The 15328-nt window shown below is 43.5% G+C and overlaps 1 protein-coding gene across 3 annotated transcripts in view; it reads right to left on the reverse strand.

Annotated features, from left to right (window-relative positions):
* Window positions 1-13452, reverse strand: part of LOC120734724 — a 17079-nt gene extending 3627 nt beyond the window's left edge. The window contains exons 1-2 of one of the 3 annotated variants that reach the window (XM_040033688.1): window positions 13384-13452; window positions 11043-11115 (exon numbers count right to left, since the gene is read on the reverse strand). The gene's annotated coding sequence lies outside the window, so the exon portion shown is untranslated. Of the gene's footprint in view, window positions 1-9647; window positions 9984-11042; window positions 11132-13383 lie in introns of those variants that run through there. The other 2 variants (XM_040033689.1, XM_040033690.1) reach the window with 2 other exon arrangements.
* Window positions 13453-15328: the final 1876 nt, after the last annotated feature.

The following is a 15328-nucleotide window of genomic DNA, read 5'->3' on the forward strand; positions in this document are numbered from 1 at the left end:
ATTCTGACCAATGATTTTTATATGCACAGTATTTTTTTATAGTCTAAAAATCAGACAAATGGACTTTGAAAAACTTGTGAAAGTCAGAGCAGACAGATTGAAAAAGATGCTTATGGAGAGTAATGAGGTTTCAGTTTGCTGAAGAATGGCTCGAGTGATAAGAAAAAAGAAATCAGAACAATGAGCAAGAAGGAGAAAGTGGAGATTAAGAAGCGAGAAACACAGACGGAGGGAGCAATTTAGAGACCGAATATTCTGAGCATCTGTTGTTGAAGTTGATGACAATACCTCATTATTGTAGTCATTAGGCAGGCAGGGAATGAAAGAGGGAAAAGGCAGAGGGAACGATGAAGATTAAAGAGGATATAAAGTGAAGAATAGAGAAAATGTATTAGACACATTCCCATTACAGGCAGATGATTCAAGACTTCACCTGCTTTCTTATTTTCTCAACAGAAAAGAATTTAGAATTTTTAAAGTAAGAACAAGACATTATTGATTTCTCTGGTGAAAAAGGCGTTCTAGAGCAAACTCTGAAAGGAAACAGGAAGTATAAAGTGAGCAATAAACAAAGAACCAGAGCAGCATGGTAAAACACACACAGAAGCAAATGAAAGGCGCAATTATAGAGCATGAACATTTACTGCAGGGTTATGGAAATGTGTGCTGCCAAATGTATAGAAAGAAGAGTAACCATCTGCAGTGATGTATCAATGTTTGTCCCTGTCATACTGAAAAAGGATGAAAAATGAGTGTTTGTAAAGTGTATCCTTTTTGGACACATCCAAACCCAAGCTGTGTTTAAACTGGAGCAGCTGTAGCTCAGGAGGCAGAGCAGATCATGAGCTGATTCAAAGGTTGGTGGTTTGGTTCCTGGCTCCCCCGGTCTGCATGCCAAATATCCTTGGGCAAGATACTAACTCCAAGTTGCTCTCTGAAGCGTCCATGGGAGGACAAATGTGTGTGAATGGTACTTAGTAAGTACTGAAAAGCATAGAAGACAGTGGATGTTGTGTAGAGCGCTCTGGGAGAGTAGGAAAGCGTTATATAAGAATCAGTCCATTTACCAAATTAAGAGCAATGTGTCATCACGCTGGTTGCATTTGACACAAACTCAGAGGATGAAGGAGGGCTGCACAAAAAAATACAAAGTATTGTAATCAAAATCTTTCACTGACTTGAACGGTTGAAAGGTTTTTATTGCAGTCGTGTAGCCATTATCATCCCAGACTCATGTCTGCTTTTCTTCTTGATACTTGTGCATGAGGAGATAGCTGTCAACATACACAATTCCCCTGCTTTAATCACACGTTTTCAATATTACAGACTGTTACTTAGATTAAAGAAGGGAACGTGATGTATTGCAACACCTACCAAGAGACTCACAGTTGGTGGCAGTAACGTGAAGATAGAGTAAGCATGAATAAATGTCAAAATAAGAGAACACAGGATGGAGACAATGATGTTGGTTTGTAGTTCGGATCGCCTCTGCAGGCTGCAGGTGTGCTTGTTGATAATTGAACTGCAGTGAGCTGTGAGCCCTACAGTCTGAATGATGGCCTATGCTAGCCTGCCACCACATTGATGCAAAGTTAGATGGAGAAAGAGGTTGGGAAATCAATATTTTAGCTCTCAGGTACCCTTACCCTAATGGCTCCTGGGGGGGTGATAAGGAGCTTAGTGTTTCCCCATCAGAGAGAACAGAAGGGTGTATGTGTGTGTGTGAACAATGCTAGATGAATGCTAGATCCATAACCACCCCCTCACCTCATCCCCATCCACAAACATCTGTCCATCCACACATGGCCTGGGACAAAAAAGTAAAATGGTAAAGACATTAAAGGCACTGAGTGGGTGAAGGTGGGGGCATGGATCCAGGGGGATAATAACTCAACAATAAAACAGTGAAGTCAAACTACTTACAGATTTAGTTGTTCAATATTTTGTGAATTTGTTATGAACGGCTAAGAGAGATGGCAGCAGATAGGGAGCACTGAGTTCAATGTCCTTTATTAAACACACACACTAGATAGCTTGGGTTTACGGGGGAGGGGGGTATTGACGTCCAATAGGAGACCGTACAACCTGAACACAAACAGATTTAGGAAACTGAGTTCAATTCAGATTTGTTTGTATAACACCAAATAACAAGAACTGTTGTCCCAAGGAGGATTTAAAGTAAGGGAAAGACCCTGCAATAATACTTGTTATATTCTATGGGAATACACAAACATTTCCACAGGAGTCACAAACTGAGTTATTTCAGCTTTTTTGATCACTTCTCTACATTTTTCTTGAAAATATTAAACTTGATTTTTATTTACAGAATGAAATCAGAGTGTTTCTGTATTTTCTGTATCTTGCAAGGTTTTGTCAGTTCCAACTTTTAATATTTATTTATATTACAGTATAGGAAAAAAATTACATTTGTAATAAACATTATATTATATTATATTATATTATATTATATTATATTATATTAAACAGGGGTTTGATGCAGGACCTTCTGTGGTTCATGAGAATATTTAATTAGATGTTTTTTTCTGTGTAGTGAGCTGACTTCTTATGTTATGCAACCTGGAAGTGTTTCCCTCAATGACACGGCTTCAATGAACTGGAACAACCTGGAACAGCGTTCCTGCGCCTTCAGTTAATGTGTTATCAAATCAGAGAGGCAGAATAATGCATATTACTATTGAATGAGTTCATATGAATGAGCTGCCACCTGGCTTTGCTTTCAGAGAGGATGGAGGTGTTTGGTCAGAAGACATCTCACGACCTTCGACACATCCCTGTTCCCTGTGATGTGTTCACGATATTGACGTAAAGTTGCAGTTGCAGTACCTAAACATCTTGCTAGCTCCAGAAGAGGGGCGAACATAAACAGAGTAACAATTGAATCTCAGATGCAGCTTTTCTAACGGCTCAACAAATATCAGTAAAAACATAATGTGTCATAAAATAGGTCTGTGAGGAAGCTAGGACCACTGAGCAAGTGAAATTTTATAAACTGCAAATTTAATGTATGATATTATTATTATTGTAATGTATTCATTCATTTTAGAGTTTTTAAATCGTGAATCTATAAATGATAATTTCCTGGCTTCCACTTTTGTGAAACATTTTGTAAAACAATTTCAAGTTTGTTGTATTTTCATGCAAAGGGTGCAAGCATCAAGCAGTGTGGTCAAGTTCAGTTCAGTTACAGTCTGCCATGTTGGACTTGTTACGTAATCCTTTGCTCCACAGTGCTTCAGCCGATCTTAAGGTTCCCCCACCTTTGACCCTGGCTCATTGGACATGCCCAGTGAGACTTAGTGTGCTCTCTGCTAACAAATGACCCCCAGTCTGAGCCGAGGTCGATGCTGAATGACTGAATGATTATGAGGTGAATTTATGAATGACAGAGTGAGGTAGGCTAGAAATGGCCAAGTACTGCAGATGAGATGATTTTAAATTAATTTAGGGGGAAACTGAAGGGAGAGCAGTCTGGGAGCACTGGTGTGGCCAAAGGGAAAATGTATTGGCCCTTTCTCAAATTCTTCTTTGTTTGCATATTTGTCACACTTCCAAACAAATTGTATTATTAGACAAAAACAACCTGAGTGAATACAAATCAACAAGCCGAGCCTATAACGCCCGAAGTGTCAAGAGGTGTATATGGGAAACGTCGAAAGCCTACATGAGAGGCCAGCTTATAGGATTTGTGTCAAATTTAAAGAAGAAAGAGTTAACTTACACGTCCAGTTTATTGAATAAGATCAAAGATCTAGATGGCAGATATGCATCAAACCCAGATCCTAACCTCTATACAGAACGTGTGAAAGTTCAAGCCAGTCTCAATTTAACCACCACCGCAACAGCTATGGTTCAATTAATTAAGACTAAGCAACGCTTTTTTGAATCTGGCGACAAGGCAGGGAAACGTCTGGCTTATCAAGCCCGTGCCGAAGCAACCTCCAAGCTAATCCCAAAGGTCAAGTCTGCTGCTGGTGACATAATATCGGACCCAGAGGGAATTAATGAAGTATTTGTAAGTTTCTATTCCAATCTGTACACTTCAAGCTCTCCCCCTCTATCAGAAGAAACTTTCCAAAATATACATTTTCCAAGAATAGATAGAGATCTGACGAAAGGATTAGGGGGACCTATTACTGTAGTAGAGGTACAAGAAGCCATTAAATCCTTAAACACAGGTAAATCGCCGGGCCCTGACGGTTACTCTGCAGAATACTATAAAGTCAATTCTGATCTTATGGCACCGTTGTTGAACCATGTCTGAACCCGAGTGGTGCTTTGTTATTGGACTTCTGTGCTAATCACAGTTTGGCCATAACGAACACCCTGTTCGAACATAAGAGTGTTCATAAGTGCACGTGGCACCAGGATGCTCTAGGCCGTAGGTCGATGATCGATTTTGTAATCGTATCACCAGACCTGCGACCATATGTTCTGGACACTCGGGTAAAGAGAGGGGCTGAGCTGTCAACTGATCACCACCTGGTGGTGAGTTGGATCAGGTGGCGGGGGAGGATGCTGGACAGACCTGGTGCACCTAAACGCGTAGTGAGGGTGTGCTGGGAACGTCTAGCAGAGGCCCCAGTCCGCGAGATCTTCAACGCACACCTCCGGCAGAGCTTCAACAGCATTCCGAGGGAGACTGGGGACATTGAGTCCGAATGGACCATGTTCAGCGTCTCCATTGCCGAAGCTGCTGCATTGAGCTGCGGCCGCAAGGTGGTTGGTGCCTGCCGTGGTGGTAATCCCCGAACCAAATGGTGGACACCAGAGGTGAAGGGAGCCACCAGGCTGAAGAAGGAGGCCTATCGGGCTTGGTTAGCCTGTGGGACTCCGGAGGCAGCCGACAGGTATCGACAGGCCAAGCGGAAGGCGGCTCGGGCAGTGGCTGAAGCAAAAACTCGGGTGTGGGAGGAGTTCGGAGAGGCCATGGAAAAAGACTTTCGGACTGCCTCGAAGAGATTCTGGCAAACCGTCAGGCGTCTCAGGAGGGGAAAGCGGTGCTCTACCTGCGCTGTGTATAGTGCTGGCGGAGCGCTGTTGACGTCGACTGAGAAAATTGTCGGGCGGTGGAAGGAATACTTCGAGGACCTCCTTAATCCCACTGACACGTCTTCCGAGGAGGAAGCAGAGTCTGGGGATGAGGGGTATGACCCGCCAATTTCCGGGGGCGAGGTCACTGAGGCAGTTAAACAACTCCTTGGTGGCAGAGCCCCTGGTGTTGATGAGGTCCGCCCCGAGTTCCTGAAGGCGCTGGACGTTGTAGGGCTGTCTTGGTTGACACGTCTCTGCAATGTTGCGTGGAGATCAGGGGCAGTGCCTGTGGACTGGCAGACCGGGGTGGTGGTCCCCATCTTTAAGAAGGGGGACCGGAGGGTGTGTTCCAACTACAGGGGGATCACACTCCTCAGCCTCCCTGGGAAAGTCTATGCCAGGGTGCTGGAGAGGAGAGTTCGTCCGCTAGTCGAACCTCGGATACAGGAGGAACAATGCGGTTTTCGTCCTGGTCGCGGAACACTGGACCAGCTCTTTATCCTCTCCAGGATACTTGAGGGTGCATGGGAGTTTGCCCAACCAGTCTACATGTGTTTTGTGGACCTGGAGAAGGCATTCGACCGTGTCCCTCGGGGTGTCCTGTGGGAGGTGTTGCGGGAGTATGGGGTGTCTGGCCCATTGCTACGGGCCATTCAATCCCTATACAACCGTTGTAAGAGCTTGGTTCGCATTGCCGGCAATAAGTCGGACTCGTTCCCGGTGGGTGATGGGCTCCGCCAGGGCTGCCCTTTGTCTCCGGTTCTGTTCATAATTTTTATGGACAGGATTTCTAGGCGCAGCCAAGTGGCGGAGGGCTTTCGCTTTGGTGGCCTCAGAATCTCATCTCTGATTTTTGCGGATGATGTGGTTCTGTTGGCTTCATCGGGTGAGGGCCTCCAGCTCGCACTGGAGCGGTTCGCAGCCGAGTGTGACGCAGCGGGAATGAGGATCAGCACCTCCAAATCTGAGGCCATGGTTCTCAGCCGGAAAAGGGTGGAGTGTCCACTCCGGGTCGGGGATGAGTTCCTGCCCCAAGTGGAGGAGTTCAAGTATCTCGGGGTCTTGTTCGCGAGTGATGGGAGAAGGGAGCCGGAGATCGACAGACGGATTGGGGCTGCGGCTGCAGTAATGCGGACGCTGCACCGGTCAGTCGTGGTGAAGAGGGAGCTGAGTGTAAAAGCGAAGCTCTCAATTTACCGGTCGATCTACGTCCCTACCCTCACCTATGGCCACGAGCTGTGGGTAGTGACCGAAAGAACGAGATCGCGGATACAAGCGGCGGAAATGAGCTTCCTCCGAAGGGTGGCTGGCCTCTCCCTTAGAGATAGGGTGAGAAGTTCGGCCATCCGGGAGGGGCTCAGAGTAGAGCAGCTGCTGCTCCACATCGAAAGGAGCCAGCTGAGGTGGTTCGGGCATCTGGCAAGGATGCCTCCTGGGCGAGGTGTTCCAGGCATGTCCCACCGGGAGGAGGCCCCGGGGCAGACCCAGGACACGCTGGAGAGATTATATCTCTCGGCTGGCCTGGGAACGCCTTGGTATTCCCCCGGACAAGCTGGAGGAGGTGGCTGGGGAGAGGGAGGTCTGGACCTCTTTGCTTAGGCTGCTACCCCCGCGACCCGACCTCGGATAAGCGGATGAAGATGGATGGATGGATGGATGGATGGCACCGTTGTTGAAAGATATGTATAATGAAGCCTTTTCAAAATGTCAATTACCCAAGACTTTGTCCGAAGCTACTATTTGTTTAATCTTGAAAAAGGATAAGGATCCTCTGTTGTGCAGTAGTTACAGACCAATTTCTCTTTTAAATATTGATTTTAAAATACTATCTAAAATCCTTGCACTTAGGCTACAACGTGTTCTGTCACAAATTATTGCCTTTGACCAGACGGGGTTTATGGCCGGCAGGCACTCATATGACAATTCAAGACGCCTCTTGAATATTATCCATACATCGTGCAACTCAATTCCAGAGGTTGTGGTATCTCTTGACGTGGAGAAAGCTTTCGACCGCGTCGAGTGGAGCTTCCTCTATGAGGTGATGGATAGGTTTGGCTTGGGGGCTGACTTTATTCTCTGGGTTAAGCTACTATATTCCTCGCCATCCACCTGTATTCGTACTAACAACAACTTGTCTTTGCCTTTTCCACTTGAGAGGGGCACTAGGCAAGGGTGCCCTCTCTCACCCCTCCTATTCACCATTGCTATCGAGCCTCTTGCAATATGGCTGCATTCAGAGGATAGATTTAAAGGCATTACAAGGTTCGGTGTGACTCACAAACTCTCCCTTTATGCAGATGACTTGCTCCTGTATATTTCTGACCCTCTAAACTCATTCCCGGTGCTTTTTGACATACTGGACCAATATGGTACACTGTCAGGATATAAGGTCAATTATCAAAAAAGTGAGTTGCAACCCCTTAATTCCCTGGCCAGAGCTCTTCCCCACTCAATAGTGCCTTTTAAGTGGACAGAAACCGGATTTAGATATTTGGGGGTCTTTATTTCCTCTTCTATACATAAAATGATGAGGGAGAATTTTCTATCCCTACTAGAAAATGTTGGGAAAGATTGTGACCGTTGGACTTCTCTACCATTGTCAGTGGCAGGGAGAGTTAACCTGATAAAGATGAGTGTCCTCCCAAAATTCTTGTATCTTTTTCAACATGTCCCGATTTTTCTTACCAAGGCATTTTTTGACAAGTTAGAAAAGATTCTGTCACATTTCATATGGGGAGGGAAACAAGCTAGAATTCGCAAGTCTATTCTTCAGTCCTCTAAAAGTGATGGTGGTCTTGGTCTGCCCAATTTTAGACACTACTATTGGGCAGCTAACATACAAAAACTTCTACAATGGGTTCATAACGACCCCCCTGTAATAGCCTGGGTACAAATGGAAACTGCATCTAGCTGTTACTCATTATCATCAATACTCAGCTCACCACTCCCTTTTTCTCCAACCTTTGTTGGGGATAATCCAATAGCTAAGGAAACAGTAACTATTTGGCGACAGTTCAGAAAATACTTCGGGCTACTTGGACCGTCTTTGCTAACACCTTTATCAAAAAATTGTAATTTTGCACCTTCAAACATTGATGCGGCCTTTAGTAGTTGGAAAGATAACGGACTTAGGACTGTTAAGGACTTGTACAGTCAGGACACCTTTCTATCTTTTGCTGACCTATCGTCCAAATACGACCTGCCTAATTCCAACTTTTTTCGCTATCTTCAGGCTAGAAATTTTGTAAAAACGCAGTTCCCTCACTTTCCCAATCGGCCTCCAGAAACAAATCTGGATATCATCCTGCAGACGAACCCTCATCAAAACAGACTGATATCAGCCTTGTATAAAATACTAGATGCTTTGGTCCCCAAATCCATTTCTCATATTAAGCTGAGATGGGAGGAAGAGCTTCAGACAACCCTGCCAGAACAGCAGTGGGATTGTGCTTTGAAATTGATTCACTCGTCTTCAATTTGTGCTCGTCATGCTTTGATTCAGTGCAAGGTGGTCTATAAAGTACACTATACAAACGCAAAATTATCTAAAATTTATCCAACCATCAGTGATGCCTGTAGCAGATGTGGACTATCGCCTGCCAACCATGTCCACATGTTTTGGTCATGTTCGAAACTGAGTGCATTTTGGAGGAATATATTCGACACACTTAGCCGAGCATATGGCCAGACTGTCTTTCCTAACCCACTCTCTGCAATTTTTGGCATTCCTCCCGACTTGAACTTATCTGGTCCCCTCAAACAGGCCCTAGCCTTTACCACTTTACTGGCCCGGAGGCTTATTCTGTTGAAGTGGAAGCTTCCCCACCCCCCAACTCATGACCATTGGGTGAGAGATGTACTCTTTAACTTAAAGCTGGAAAAACTTAGATTCTCTCTAAAAGGTTCTATTAGGGAATTTAATAAAATCTGGAAATCATTTCTCTTGCTGGTCGACACTATTACTTTACTTCCTGAGTCTGAAGTGAACTGAGCGAAGCTACATTATAATGTTTTTTTTTTTTTTTTTTTTTTTTTAAATTTTATTTATACCTTATCTATTTGTTTTTCCTTTTGTTTTGTTTGGTCCTTTCTCTGCTATTGTTTTTTCTGTTTTTGTTTTGTTTGTTTTTGTTTGTCTGTTTGGTTACGGGGCGGGGGGGAGAGGGGGGGGGGAGTTGTGGTTGTTGTTGTTTTTTGGGGGTTATGCTTGTTATGTGTATGGGTCCTGAGGTGTTGTTGTTGTTTTTTTTTTTTGTTGTTTTTTTTTTTAATTTATTTTTTGGGTTTTTGTGTGTGTGTGTGTGTGTGTGTGTGTGTGTGTGTGTGTGTGGGCAGAAACTGGTTTTCTGCAGTGTTTTGTCTATTGTAGACCTGGTAGGGGGAGAATTTGGGTTGGGGGGTTGCAGGGTATAATGGACACACCACTGTTCTGAAATCAAGATTGACTTAGCTGTTGCTAACTTTGTATGTCATTGTTGAAATTAATAAAACAAAGTTGAAATAAGTTCTGGTCCAACTATTTTTAAGAACCAAACTTTGAGAAGAACTGCTATACAGCACAAAAATTAAATCGGCAACATGGACATTAAAATTACCTGAACAGTGTATGTATCTCTTTAATGTAACCATGCGAGAAGCTCCGACTTGGTACTTTGGAGATGGGTCAATTTTGAAGGATCCATAGTGTTCAGTGTACCACGAGCTCAGTTTTTTTACTATAAACACCAACGAATCTGCCAAAATACACATCTGCAGGATTTCAGCAAACTCTGGCAGACCCCCCAGTGATCCATGTACTATTAACATGCCCTTCCTGTAGTAGATGCCCGCAACAGACACACTCTGGGCAAGGCTAACTACAGCTGTGTCAGGGTACTTTTCAGCAAGACAATGTGCAATTTCACGTTTGAGAAGTTCTACTGGGACTGCCGAGACTCATGAAACCTCAAAAGTGGCTTTGCTACAGCCTGATGAATGCATGTAATGGCCAATCATGAGCTGGTGTTTGGTTGACAAAGACAGGGTTATGTTTTTGAAGCAGTTTGTGTGTCTAGCAACTTTTTTAAAAATGTGTGCTTTGCCTCGAATCTGATTGTCCATAATAAGGCAAGTGGACCAAAATGGCGAATTATTGAGGGATAATGAGCCAGAAAGTGATGTTTTGGCAATGGTCTTCTATCTGGGCATACTTCTTTGTACCTTTGATGGTGGTCTAAAATCTTACTCTCCAGGTATGCAACTGAGTCACTGTTATGAACAGGACACACAACAAGCTCAACAATATTCTTCAAATCTAGTAGAAGTTCCCAAGTTGGTTCGTTTTCAGGTATGTGTTGTCCAATAATAAGTGGCAGAAGTCTTAGTAAACACCAATTTTCATGTGCATTGCCACCAACACTTTTTTTACTAAGAAAATTGTGAGGCAATTTCTGAGGGCGATTAGTCTGATCCCCTCCTTTGTAGGGAAATGACTGAACAAGTCTATTTAGATTTTCAAAAGTGATGTACTTCTTGCCTATTAGTATATGAAGGCACTCAGCTATCTCAAAAGGCACAATACCTTCAAAAAGGTCATGTGCAAGATCAGGGGGGAATCCTGCAGTGACCTTGAAGAAAGACAGACTGTCTGGCCTACAATAGTGTTAGCAATACCGATTTTAAAGTCTTTTAAAGTATAAGGATTGTGTTTCCTATTTCGATGAGATTTGAATGTACCATAGATATTTGTTTTGAAAGAACAACCCTCAAACATGCAATGCACAGTCTCGTTACATTTTAGATGGTTGTTAATGTGAGAAAAATACTCCTGCTCTGAAGCTATGTTGCAGCAGGAACACAAATGGCAGTTAAATGTTGCCAAACTCACAGACTTGTCTAGAGTTCTTTGGGTATGTGATCTGCTTAAGTGGCTATGTAGAGCATTCCATGTTTTGAAAACACAGACACAATCAGAATAGGCACATGGATACTGCTGTCTACTATGAACTAACCTGTAGTGTTTTAATAACAGAGCTCGTGATGACACCACTTTTTTGCACAATTTGCACTGCCACATCAACATATCTGGGGGAGAAGCACAAAAGACATTTTCATTACACTGTCCCTGAAAAAACTAAATAATTTGCACATTGTTAATGTTTCATATTAATCAGTTTTATTTTTAATATTGTATGCTACAACAATGAATTTATTGATCTACATCATCACCACTGCATATTGTGTAAATGTGTGTGTAATCTGACATTAAAAGTCGAGTGAGAAATCCCATGGACATTGTACAACATTAATGCAGTTCATCTTACACCAGCTTACTAAATGCTTTCTGCAAGCTACATCAAAACGTAAGCTGAAATATTAGACAGAAAATACACCCTAACCTGTCTGCTAGCGAGGAGCGCTTGTCCACTGTTGTTGGCTAAAGTGCAACGCAGTCAGGCGTCCGAGTATAAACTCGGTGCGAAAGTGCGTGCCGGACCGAATGCGCTGCCTGTACCGACGCATACCGACGCTAGCGCCACACTACATTTGGGCTGAAAACATAGCTTTGCTATTGCAATGGAGTCTCCTCCAAAATCATTTGGAAACTCATGTGCAGCAAGTCCACGTTAGCAAACCTTTACCAGGCAAAACCCTGCCTGTACTCTTTTCTTAGTAGCACTTGCGACATTAACTGACGTGTGAACATATATACAGTGGGGCAAGAAAGTATTTAGTCAGCCACCGATTGTGCAAGTTCCCCCACTTAAAATGATGACAGAGGTCAGTAATTTGCACCAGAGGTACACTTCAACTGTGAGAGACAGAATGTGAAAAAAAAATCCATGAATTCACATGGTAGGATTTGTAAAGAATTTATTCGTAAATTAGGGTGGAAAATAAGTATTTGGTCACCTCAAACAAGGAAAATCTCTGGCTCTCACAGACCTGTAACGTCTTCTGTAAGAAGCTTTTCTGTCCCCCACTCATTACCTGTATGAATGGCACCTGTTTGAACTCATCATCTGTATAAAAGACACCTGTCCACAGCCTCAAACAGTCAGACTCCAAACTCCGCCATGGCCAAGACCAAAGAGCTTTCGAAGGACACCAGGAAAAGTATTGTAGACCTGCACCAGACTGGGAAGAGTGAATCTACAATAGGCAAGCAGCTTGGTGTGAAAAAATCAACTGTGGGAGCAATCATCAGAAAATGGAAGACATACAAGACCACTGATAATCTCCCTCGATCTGGGGCTCCACGCAAGATCTCATCCCATGGGGTCAAAATGATCATGAGAACGGTGAGCAAAGATCCCAGAACCACACAGGGGGACCTGGTGAATGACCTGCAGAGAGCTGGGACCACAGTAACAAAGGTCACCATCAGTAACACACTACAACGGCAGGGAATCAAATCCCGCAGTGCCAGACGTGTTCCGCTGCTGAAGCCAGTGCATGTCCAGGCCCGTCTGAAGTTTGCCAGAGAGCACATGGATGATACAGCAGAGGATTGGGAGAATGTCATGTGGTCAGATGAAACCAAAGTAGAACTTTTTGGTATAAACTCAACTCGTCGTGTTTTGAGGAAGAGGAATACTGAGTTGCATCCCAAGAACACCATACCTACTGTGAAGCATGGGGGTGGAAACATCATGCTATGGGGCTGTTTTTCTGCCAAGGGGACAGGACGACTGATCCGTGTTAAGGACAGAATGAATGGGGCCATGTATCGTGAGATTTTGAGCCAAAACCTCCTTCCATCAGTGAGAACTTTGAAGATGAAACGAGGCTGGGTCTTCCAACATGACAATGATCCAAAACACACCGCCCGGGCAACAAAGGAGTGGCTCCGTAAGAAGCATTTGAAAGTCCTGGAGTGGCCTAGCCAGTCTCCAGACCTCAACCCCATAGAAAATCTGTGGCGGGAGTTGAAAGTCCGTGTTGCTCGGCGACAGCCCCAAAACATCACTGCTCTCGAGAAGATCTGCATGGAGGAATGGGCCAAAATACCAGCTACTGTGTGTGCAAACCTGGTAAAGACCTATAGTAAACGTTTGACCTCTGTTATTGCCAACAAAGGTTATGTTACAAAGTATTGAGTTGTATTTTTGTTATTGACCAAATACTTATTTTCCACCATGATTTATGAATAAATTCTTTACAAATCCTACCATGTGGATTCATGGATTTTTTTTTCACATTCTGTCTCTCACAGTTGAAGTGTACCTCTGGTGCAAATTACTGACCTCTGTCATCATTTTAAGTGGGGGAACTTGCACAATCGGTGGCTGACTAAATACTTTTTTGCCCCACTGTATGTAGACGGGCTTTACAAGAAAAATGACTTCTTACCTGATTTTTGGACAAAAATGCGGCTGAACCAGTCCACATGGCAAAGAAAAAGCAAGCTTGAGAAAGAGGGTGGTGCGCATGCGTATTGGCCCTTACTTAGGCGGGCTCTGCACGCAGCAGTATGTGCAGAGGGACAAACCTGTGAATTTACTCAACAATGTTACGTTGGCACAGTTCAATGACTTTGTGTAACAACAAAAAGTAACAACATTTCATTAAATTTGCACAAACACTTTAAGAATTTTTGCAAAATCGAGTTTATTAAGAACAAACAACAAAATCTACTTTAGTAAAAGCAGAGATAGGCTGAGTTCATTTTTTTGAGTGCAGTTACCAGCTGTCAGCTACACAGAAAAGGATCCTGGTGTTATTTGTCTCTCAGAAACAGTTCATAACTTCAACTCATTCATGTCACCTAAAAGGTAAACCTGTTTCTGCATCACCTGCTCAGCTCTGATGATTCAGTAAGGACATCTCCTGGTTTCATCTTCATGTTTCCCTCTCACCACATATCCAAACCGACATCATGACCAGCAGCTTTACAGCTGTGGCTCCAGCAAACATCAGCTGATACTAGAAATTAATATTAAATAAATTCTAACAACAGCTGATCAAACGTGCTGCTGTTGTTTAACGTGACATCCGGTGGTTTCCTCTTTCTGGCACAAAGCGGACGATAAATAAACAAGAGAGAAAAGCCGATCAGCTGATCATTGATCAGTTTCATGATTAAAGTAGCAACAGGAGAGGGAGGGGAGAGAATGAGAGAAGAAGAGGCAGCTGTGCAGCAAAGACACAGAATAACTCCAGCTTTGTGTCTTTTTCATTGTAGCTGAAGTTCGGGACAAACTGTTCCTTTTCACCTAAATACGAAACGCGTAATATTTTCTCTGAATATGAGACGATTCCGTTTTTTACGGGACGGTTGGCAACTCTAATAATTAACCGTATGAACAAAATAAAGTTCAACATCAGTAACATAGCACCACCCACCTGTATAGAAACCCCGTCATGCTAGCTAGCACGCAGTACGAAAAAGTCAGCACAACGAAAATAAACTCCAACTAAACTTGGTTCATATCTGACCCAGATGGACTGCAGGTCATAACTTCTTACCTGAAATTCAGTTCACCTGACACTCGGACGGGCGGCCGCTTCGGGTCTCTCCTCCTGCCTCCCCTTTCCCTCATCCACCTGCTGGCCTCCACCACTTGCTAATGTTACTGAATCTGTGGAAGCTCCGCGATAGCCACCACACGAAGTAACGAATAACGAGCCTATCTAAATCCCAGTAACGAGTAACGCGTTCCTGATTTTGGCATAATAACTAGTTACCGTGCTCGTTACCACAATAATAACGTAGTTACTGTAACGCGTTACTTAATAACGCGTTAGTCTCAACACTGGTAATGACCATTGACCTAAAGTAATGATGAGCTGGTAGGATGTTTCTAAATGAGAAAAGGAAGACATGGAGATTATGGGTTCACCCTATTCTCAGGAGAATCCAGCTGCAGAGAATTTCATGGTTTATTCCAGGAGTTGGAGCAATATCACGCCCACTTTCATACATATTTTAAGATGTCATTGGGACAGCTTGAGCTCCTATTGGCAGTGCTGTCACCACATCTGAGGAGGCATCTCAATTCTCTATTTCCTGCACAACCATCAGTAAGAAACAGTCTCCAAATATCCTGGAAGTTATGATTTGATGCGAACTCATTCTGTCCCTGTTAAGGTGTGCTCAACTCGTTATACTCTATTTCTGCTTAACCCATTGTAGACCATAAATAATCTACATTATGCACAGTGCAACCTCCTTCTTTCTTTTTAATCTGATGCCTCCACATGCTAATGTAGTTGTATACAGAAAAGGAAAGCCATATATCAGTACAAAAAAACCCCAAGGTTCTTTTTAAATATTTGTTGACTTAAAGCTTATTCC

This window comes from Simochromis diagramma, unplaced genomic scaffold (genome assembly GCF_900408965.1).
Source record: "Simochromis diagramma unplaced genomic scaffold, fSimDia1.1 OVJJ01000564.1, whole genome shotgun sequence".
In the NCBI taxonomy this organism is placed as follows: domain Eukaryota; kingdom Metazoa; phylum Chordata; class Actinopteri; order Cichliformes; family Cichlidae; genus Simochromis; species Simochromis diagramma.